Raw genomic sequence first — 10,688 nt, forward strand, 5'->3', positions numbered from 1 at the left:
TTGATTGATAATTTATACCATCACTCTTTCCACTTTGTAACTCTTAACTGGCTCAACGGTGCTGTGGTAATTGCCTCTGTACTGCAGGCTGTTTCTTTGAACTCCTTTGACTCTGGGGGACTATTCTTACATGGTTATAGTCTGACCTCATCAGCTATTGCTTTTCAGCCTCTTCTATAATCTGCTCTTTCTCTACCTGCTCCTTAAGAATCAGTATTTCTCTAGGTTTATCCCTTGGCCAATCCTTCTGGGCAATACATTCGTACTAACAGCGTCAACCATTATTATAGTACAGTAACGCCCAACTGTACATCTTTAAGCCCAGATCTCCCTCCTGACTTCTAGGCTTTCATAAACAATCATTCATGGGTATTTCCACTTGGATGCCTAAAAAGACATCGTAAACAGAACCCGTCTCAAACTGAACCCCTTAGTTTCCCTCCCTACCTGCTTCTCTTCCCAGACACCCCACTACTACCCCATCTATGTGAATGGCAGGACTCATACCCTTTGTTCAAATCAGAGACCTGAACGTCATCTTTGACCCAGCACCTCTCACTCCTCTATCCTATATCAAATTTGTCATGATTTTCAGTTGATTCTACTTTTTAGAACATTTCTTAAATCTTGACATCTGTGCATGTCAACTGTGATTACCCTGGTACAGAACTTTATTAGTTCTCATTGTGGTTTACAATAATAGCCTTTTGTCTCCCTACCTTCACTTGTAATCCCTTTAATTTACATGTCATGCTGCCACCAGTTTGATCTTTCTAAATCCTATAATGACACTTATCTAAGTTTACCTGCCCAGTCCTTGCACCCTCTATACCAGTGTACTCAACTCAAAATTACTGATTTGACTCAAGTCTTTCATGCTTCCGTACATGCTTCCTTCTCTCCCTAGAAGGAGCTACTTAAGCATTATTCTTCTTCTAAATTAGTCTCACTTGGCCTTAATATCAGCTCCTTCTGAGAGTCTTCTAGGCTGGGTTAGGTGGCCCTTCTTACACAGCATCCTTTGCTTCCTTCATCAGCAAACTCATTATCATGTAGTATAATTGTACAGTTGCTATTCACCTCTACTGCTAGACTATGAACTTTGAGATGTCTTTGCATCTATTGTGCCTCACATAAAGCCTGACACAGAATAGGCTCTCAGTTAAGGTTTATTAAGTAAATTATTAAATGCATGATTATCAGCCAATTAGAAATAATTTCTACCATAGTAGATTACATAGGATTAAAATAATATTTATTTTCTTTAAAAGACTTTAGTTTAATCCAGAGATCTTTAAATCCTGCCGAAGTGTCAAAATTACTCGGCTAAGTTCTCCTCCATGGTTCAGAGCTTCCATTTCATGCATCACCATGTAACACCTGTAGCTTAATTTTTTTCTTTGCTATTTATTACTTGCTCATTAAGTCACACCCTGCTGTCTGTTATGGTTATCTTAAGGCTGTGCTTGTGCAGTATTTCAAGATTCCAGAAATGCAGACAAGCCATTATGGAGATTCTTTTCTTGTGCAGCCACCTGCTTGCTGAGACATATGTTTCTCTCTCTCCCAACATTTGTGTTTCTGAAATAATTTAAAGCTAGACACTATAGTAAAGAGTCTCAGTATTAGATTATTACTCTTACCCTCAAAGGATGAGGAATAATTGATTTTTTTCTTGGCCCATTTGTGAGATAAACTATTTTAAAATTTGTTTAAAAGCAAAATATTAAAAAAGAAATTTAATAGGGATCTATGATTCCAGTGGGAAAAAGAAAAGCTTCCTGATTTAGCCGTGGCATCCCAATTGGAATTATAAAGTGATGAGTTACTAAGAAAGTTCTGAACAAGCACCAAAGAGATTTGAAATAACATTAGATAAAGAAGTATCTCACGATTGTTACCCTACAACAACAACAAAATCCATATTAAAACTTGACACATTCAAGTTAGAAAATGAGAGAAGCTACAACTTAAATGGAAAATCTGACTTAGTTTACCCCTAAGAAAAGTTTTGGGTGGAAGGAAAGTAACAGAAATATTTCTTAGTCCACTCTATTTCTGTTGGTAAGGAGTAGAGTTTTCCCTAGCTCCCAGTAGACCAATAAGAGTCTCTGAAACACCACCCACCAAGAATTCTGCTGATACTTGCACTTTTTCCATAGCCTTTACTCCATCCATACACAATGCCATAATTTTTGGGATGAATCTTTTGTACACAAATGAAGTTAAATTCAAGACAATGAGAAATGACACAGATATTCTTAAAGTTGTATCCAAAGAGTGGGAAGGCTGGGATCACTACTCCAGCCTCCCATCCAATCTAGTGATCTCACTAGTCTCTCTCCCTCGCTTTAGACTCTCTCAGGCTAGAGGCATGCTTGGGTGTGTCTTACCTTCAAGGTGTTCTTCTTCATTTTGTTTTCGGTCTCTGTAGACTCTTTTCTGAAGATCCAAAATGAATTCAACTAAAATTTTATATAAATTTTATCCAGAATTTTATTTTAAGAGGAATATTTAGAATATCCAATCTTTCATACTTCCAGAAACAGATGCATGTATTATCTCTTTAATATAAAGAGAAACCTGACATTTGAGAAAAGAATCCAACATAAAAGGTAGAGGCCAAAAAATAAAGGATGAAAAGAAAACTTTATAATTAACATTCTCATAGAAGTAAGTATGGAGTTTGTAGCCATGCAATAATAGTAAAATGGAAAATGCTCAAATAATGGGAAAGTGTTTTGGGAACTTAAAAATCTGAGAGAAGAAATATAAATAGCTAATAGGGATGTTGTAAAATAAGGCTGAAGACTTGGCTCAGAAAGTAGAACCAAAAAACAAACAAATGGGAAAAAAATAAGAAAAAGGATCAATCCTAGAGGGTAACATCCAACTCACAGGTGTTCTAGAAAAATAATTATTTTAAAAAGTCAGAGGAAATTATTGAAGGTAGAATACAAGAATGTTTCATGTTTTCTAGAACTTAGGAACATGTGTTTGTGATTTCAAATTGAGAGATCTCAGCAAGAATACTGGAGGTGGGGGAATGGAATTAAGAAAAGATTGAAAAGCTTTCAGACTTTCAGAGAGACAAAAAACAAATCATACACCAAGGATCAGCAATCAGAACAGTATCAGATTTATCAACAGCAGCCTTAAGAAATAAAATAGAAAGGTGTAAAAAAAAAAAAGTACAACCTAGAATTCTATAGCAAGCCAAAGTATCAATGTTTGAAAAAAAATGGAATAGAGATATTTTCAGATATGCAATGCTTCAAAACATCAATTTCTCAGGCAGCTTTTCTGAGAAAGCTACAAAGGATGCACTCCAACAGAATGAGAGTAATTTAGTAATGCAGAGAATATGAAAGGGACAGCAATGTGGGATCCAAGACAGAAAAGGACAAGAAGGCTGTAAAGAAATCCCAGAGGGTCTAGTGGTTGGCAATCAAGATTGGAACAAGAAAATTGAAAACTCCAGGAGAAATATGGAAGAGTCAAAGAAAAAAAATAATTGAACTGATAGTTTATTTGATAATTTGGCCAGTTCTTTCACAATTTCCATGAATTAATAATTTACAAGTAAATAAATTTAAAAAGACAATTATTAACTCTAGAAGCAATGAAAATTCCACATGAATGGAAAACCACTTTATTTTATCAAGGGCTCAGCAGTAAACCTATCTATGTAGTAATAGCAATGTAAATGACTGAATATTGACCTAAATGAAAGTGATAAAACAACTACATTAGAAATGATAGAAGAAGGAAACATGTAAGCCTGTAGTCTGGGTGCCTGAGAGGGTGAGGGGGGCTGAATACTGTCTGTCTATAGTAAGAAATCAAGTAATAATCTCTAAAAATTTTTAATTAAGTAGTAACAATTACTATTACAGTTACAGTTGCTATTTATTTTATTTATGTATCTATTTTATTGATGTATAGTCAGTTTACAATGTTGTGTCAACTTCTGGTGTACACCATACTGTTTCAGTCATACATATACATGTATGTGTACAATTATTATTTAGACAAATGGAGAGAAATATCAGAAACAGCTATTCATATTGGGAAGTGGAACTCAAGAATGGAGAATGGCTGTGAAAGGTGAACAGTTTTGTTTTAATTAAAATCTCTGTACATAGTTTAATTCAAATAAAATTAGGATGAATAGCTTAATATATCAGAAGGAATATAAAAACTAAAAATCTATTTACCATCAAAGACTTCTGACCTCTTTATGCAATAGGGGCTTTTCCACCAATGGCATAATTTCTGCCAACTCTGTTAGAGAGAGAAAGAGTCTTGTTTGGCCCTTTACCTGGAACCCCACCTGCCATTCTCCTACTTAACCATTGATTTGACTTCTGAAAAAAACAGGTAATTTGTTTACAGAGTGACACACTGCATTGCTTTGGTCACTAATTTGACCAGCAGAGGCAATCCTCCTGATGCTCATTTTCTGTTTGCCATTTCAAATATTCACGGTGCCTCTTACCCTTGTTCTCCTTAGTGTCCATCAGCTCAGAGTCACAGATGTAAATCCAGGTCATTAACACTAGGTGCTGTCATCTGCAAATACTGGCTTACACCAACCAGAGGAAGCACGAGTCAAAGATTTTACTCTCAGTAGGAGAATCTTGGGAGTTTACCCTCTCACTAATAAGGAAGGATTCCAACTAGCAAGTTGCAAAACGCATCAATAAACTTTACTATCCCTTTCAAAAGTCATGTAGTTATCACTATACCCACAGCATTCCACAGTGGCCAGGAAGAATAAAACCCAGAAGTCCAAAAGCCACTGCTGCACAAAAATCCTGTGATTACAAGATCAGTTTGATAATTCTTTGAAATGATCATGCCATAGTACTCACAAGAATGTGTGACAAAAATACATTTCACAATATTGCAATGAACTATTTTTAATTTTTTTCTAAACTCAGTGAGCTTTTGAGAGGTTTCTGCACCTGCAGTAATTTGCCTCTTTGTGAACGTGTCTAGATGGCAGCGCGTCTTGGCTTCTACTTAGATCATTTTCTCTTAGAGTAGGTGACCCAACCAGAACAAAAAATGCCTTAAAAATCTCTCAATAAGTTTATTTTCAGGGGGTTTCAAAGTGAATTGCAATTGTATAAACAGCTTTTAAGAACCTCAGGGAGAGCAAGATGAAAACTTTCCCCAAATGCGACCCCAAATATAATCCTAACAATGGGTCTAGGGCCCCAAACCCATTAAGTACCCTTTTTAGGCCTTGCAGAGGCCTAAGCCATATAGCACAGTCCTCTCTATTACAAACATCAGCCATCCATTCATGGGAGTGCAATTTATGTCGGCCAACACAGAAGCCACAAAGAGGTCAAAGTCAACTTGTTTTCTAAAGTCTGTTACCATCTGGTGAATTTCCAGCAATTCTCAGGAACATTCTGTCTCTACTCAAGAAGGTTAGACCACAGTACCAATTCATAGGGTTTCAAATAGGAGTTTGGGATTGATAGCTACACATTACTATATAAAAGGTAGATAAACAACAAGGACCTACTGCATAGCACAGGGAACTATATTCAGTTTCTTGTAATGAGCTCCAATGGGAAAGAATCTGAATATATATGTGTATATGTGTATATATATCTGAGCCGGTTTGCTATACACCTGAAACAAACATTGTAAATTGACTACACTTCAATAAAAAAAAAAAATAAGAATTAAAAAAAAAAAAGGAAGCAAATCTATGTTAAAGTGGGGGAAATGCCAGAAATCAAACAGCCTACTCTTCCCAAGGCAAGCTATTCTTATGCCTGAGAAGAGGTTCCAAGCTCATTATCTATTTAAAAGATTCAAATAATTTAGCTTGATATAAAAGTGAATTGTTACCCAATTAGCTGTCCCAGCGGATTGCTTTCCTTATCAAGTTCTCAGTGCCGCTGATACGAATGGATGACATTGTAACTACATCATAACTAAGAAAGCACACAGACCTGTAGAGAGATGGCTCATCTCACCAATCAGAAAGTGGGTACAAAGAAGAGAACAAGAAGAAAAGCAAAGAGCTAGAATCCAATTAATTTGTTGATGTTTTGCAAAGGAATCTTCATATGAATCAGTGACCAGAAGAAAATTCTCAAACTTTCCATGAATTGTGGCAAAAGAAATTGGAAGCACAGCTAACCAAGAAGTTGAACATTTTCCCACAAGATATCAAGAAAAACATGACTGATCACTTGACTTTTAATCCCACTTTTGTATTGATTTATACTTTTTGAGTTTAAGACATGGCAAGGTACTTTGCTCAAAATAGTCTCCAAAAAGATTCCAAGGATGATATCACGTCAAGTTACATTTTGATGTTTGAAGCCCCTATGTAACGATGACAACAAGAAAGGAATATTAGGTGTCTAATGAGTCATGTTATAAGGAAGCTGAGCTCACAAGTTTCTCTAGTTATTTCTCAGATTCTAGCCTAATATCTAGGAGTGCTTATTAAATGAGTGAGTGAATAGTTGTCTATCATGGTGTCTGTACATTAGCAAGAAGAAACAACATTAAGACTCTGCTGTCTTAATCTCAACTTTTCCACCCCAGCTGGTTAGATTTAGGCTAAAGATGGCAGACAGCAATCTTAGTAATGCTAGACCAAGGGCAATTCTAAGCACTTTCTCACTCTGCTCTGCCTCTAGAAAAGAATGGACCTAAGCTCAAAGGAAATTTGGTATGGTGGGAGGGGTAAGGTAACTAATTTCCTGAAATCTATAAGAGATTTCTCATCCTGATTTATAAACTCACTGGCACCTGTGACTAACAGTTTGCTATAAAGCAAAATTCAGCATAAGGCAGGTCCATCTTGAACTCTATCCAAAGGGGTTTAATTACTGAATCACACACGAAAAATCTTGTTATAAAATGGATTTACCCAAAAGGCAGCCAGATGGCCTAGTTCCAATGCATTAGTGAGGATAAAAAGAGTGACAAACATGTTGTTCCCCCCACCGCCCCAAGATGTTTGTTGTGTTACTGAGACGAGTCAAAACCCAGGTAAAAAGAAGTCGATGCCTGGGAAAGGAAATGGAATCGGATTTATGACATCCCCACAGCAACTGAACAGGATCTCTTGACTGGGGTCTCAGCAGATATTAGGGGAATATGGTTCCTATAGACCACAATCACTGTTTCCCAAAAATGTGGGTGCCACTTGCCTCCGTAAGCAACTGTATCTTAGGAACAGAAACTGTAATTGACTGAAATCCACTGTGTGAAACTTAGAATGGAAATTGGGTTCTCCACCTCCGCAGCACCTTTATTTTGGGCAATGAAGCTTTGGAAGGACAGCAGGGAGTATAAACTGGCTATTGGTTGTCTCCTGTATTATTCATTTATGTACCAAAAAAAAGCAGCAGAAGAAATAAAAGCCCTACTGGTTCTGAGAAAGTTGCACAAAAGGTGGAAGTGCAATTAGAATGACATGTGCCTTCTGGTTTATGAAGTAAATGGACCTTTTGTATGTTTTTATGATGAAAGGAAAAGCAGTTGTCATCTGTCATCTCTGGGAAGTGTGTCACTGTGAGAATTTCATTAGCCTTCTGTATTGTTTTATCCAATTCTAGGCATAGATCTCTTTGGGGGCAGGAGCTGTGTCTTGTTTACCTTTACTGCACCCAAGTCAACACAGTGCCTGGCACGTATAGGTTCTCAATAAATTTTGGGAAGTGAGCAAACAATTTAATAATGAAAGAATGATGAATACATGAATAATAGTTTACATATATATTTTTTAAAAATCAAAAATACATAGGCAGAACATATTACAGTATAGAGAAGGTATAATATTTTATAGAAAAAGATCTTAAAACTCAACAATTTCAATGTCTTGACTTTAAAGATAAGGAAAATAAGATGTGGAGAAACTTAACATATTAATTGACTAGAAGAGTAACAAGGTTCCAAGATTTTGAAAAATACTTAAACACTATGTGCGAATGCCACCCTGTTTCAGTTATTTCCACACTGCCTGGTTCTCTCTTGACCTCCAACTCACTACTGGGTTCATTTCATGTAATGTTGTCCAAAGAATGCAAACTATTTTAAAATTAGCTTAAGTAAAATCGAATTAGGTCAACCATATACTGAGATGGATTCCAAAGATATGTTGAAAATCTTTTCTCTAGCACTTCCTGAAGCCTGATCACACTGTAGTTAACAAGCCACCTTGTTTGAACTGTCCAGATCAGATGGAAGGAAGAGTCAGATTTAGAGGATTCCAAACGGACTGAGTGCTAATGTTATGAAGTGAAAGGTCAAATGCCAAGGTTAGACAGTAACACCAGAAGCCAAGTGGACACTGACTACCCAGCAGTGCATTTGGGAGAGATGGAGGTGGCCCCCTAGTCCCCACTGCTTCGCTTCCACGCGCTCGGCACCAGCCTGACAAGAAAGGGGACACGTAGCCACTACATGGTGTCACTTACGGAGCCTTCACCCCACACCATCTTCCCAAATAACTTCCGCAGGTGCCTGAAACTTCACAGTTTGTGAACTAGCAACTTATCTAAACACAAATGGGCCTGGGGAGAAATTCTAATTTAAAAGTGTGTCTCTTAGGTAGAAAGACTCACAGCTCTGAAGGTAGATAAGTGTTCAAACTCAGCTATCATCAACACTTCCTAGCCATGCAAACTTTATCAACCTTTCAAAACCCAAAAAGTGTTTTGGGTTTTTTTTTTTTAATCTGTAAAGATTTTTAAGTCCTACCTCTCAAAGTCATTGCAAAGATTAAATTAAATAGTGTATGTAAAAGCACAAAGTTATTACTAGAGGAAGAGGGAGAAAAGATCAAGGGGCAAGGAGGAGATGATAGATTAGCTTGATGGTTAAAAATCCCATCTCTATTAGGTTGTCTGAGTTAAAATCTCCACTCTTAGAGGCTGTGTAATTTGGAGCCAGTTACTTATCTCCTCTGTGCCTTCGTTTTTTTCATCTGTAAATAAGGAAGAATAATAGCACACCTCATAGGTTTATAGATTTAATATATTAAATGTAGATTTAATGATATCATACAGACAATAAGTTAGTATTGGGCTCTTAGCCCAATAAATTGAGCTCTTAGCAGAAATACAGCAGCTGTGAGTATTGAGATGATGCATAAAGGGGCAGCAAGTCAGGGAAACAGGTAGATGTAAAAGGGTCTTTAAAGGAAATGTAAGTGGGTATCAAGAAGAAAGTGCTTATTCAAATATTTATCTGGGTCTGTGCAAAGTTCATCTTTCTTTATTTTTCTGTATATCTCTAAAAAAGCTGTAAATCTTTTAGTCTGATGTCTTGAACTTATTAATTTTAATTTGTCTCATTTTGACTTTGATCTTAAAGCTACTGTTCAACCACTGCATGTAATTCTGCATGTACTTAAAATTAACAAGTAAGAGCATAAAACATTAACATCCCCGCCCTTCCCAGAGAGACTAAAGCTGGAACGCCCTTCCCTTAATAAGGAGGCTAAACAGATGAGGCTTGCCCTGTGCCCTGGGGGCTAGCGCTCTTCAGGCCACAACAGAATAACAACAGAAACAAGTTCCAAAGTGGAAGATTCTCCAGCCTTCCAGCAGAGTTCAAACTCGGGCAGAGCCAGTGTATCTACTAACGGGAGGAGTCGTATCTCATCATAAATTTCAATCTACCTTCTTTAGGTCAGGATCTCCTGGTAGTTATTGGCATATTTGTTTGTCCTTATATGTACAAAAGAAAGGAAGAAGTACCCAGCCATGGAGCTTAGTGCATGTGCCTGGTAGAGTGAAATACTATTGTCAAGTGAGTCCAGTCCTCTGAGTCTGGACCCAACATGGGCTCCCCAATAAGTCAGGCTGAATCACAGACTTCACTCCTCACCCCTTTACATTTAGTCAGACTCTGAGGCATAATTATTCCCTTCTTTGCATTTCCCTCTTATTACTCACAATTTACTAGTAAATCTATTTTTCTTTTAGTTTGATTTATTTTATTTTATTTTTAATTTAATTTTTTTATGGAAGTATAATCAGTTACAATGTGTCAATTTCTGGTGTACAGCATAATTCGTTTTTATTTTACATATAGTAGAACATGCAGAGCTTACGTGAGCAGAGTTGGATGACTTTTGACAAATGACACACCTTTGTAACCATCATCCAATTAAGATATAGAAGATTTTCTTTACCCTTTGAAAGTTCCCTTTCCATCAATACTGACCACACATTCTCACCCTTCCCTGGAACATTTTTTGTTTTTAAGTTCTTATCACTAAAGACTAGTTTTGCTTGCACCTGAACTTCCTATAAATACAATCACACTGTATGTATTTTTTTGTGTTGTTGCCTCCTGCTCAGCATAATATTTTTGTGATTCATTCATAATGTTGACTGTATCATCATTTTTATTACTGTGTTTCCATCAGATGAATATAGCACAAGTTGATACCTATTTTCCCCTTAATGGATGTTTGATTGTTTCTAGTTATTGGTTGTTATGAATAAAGTTACTATGGGCATGCAAGTACAAGTTTTTATTGGATACATGTTATCATATATCTTGGGTAAATACAAAGGAATGGAATTGCTGAATTATATGTTTAACTTTATTAGGATGTACTAAACTGTTTTTCTAAATGGTTATACCACTTTGCAATTCTACTAGAAATGTGAGAGTTGACTTTCTCCACTTCATTA

The sequence above is a fragment of the Camelus bactrianus genome, chromosome 2, assembly GCF_048773025.1.
Source record: "Camelus bactrianus isolate YW-2024 breed Bactrian camel chromosome 2, ASM4877302v1, whole genome shotgun sequence".
NCBI classification, from domain to species: domain Eukaryota; kingdom Metazoa; phylum Chordata; class Mammalia; order Artiodactyla; family Camelidae; genus Camelus; species Camelus bactrianus.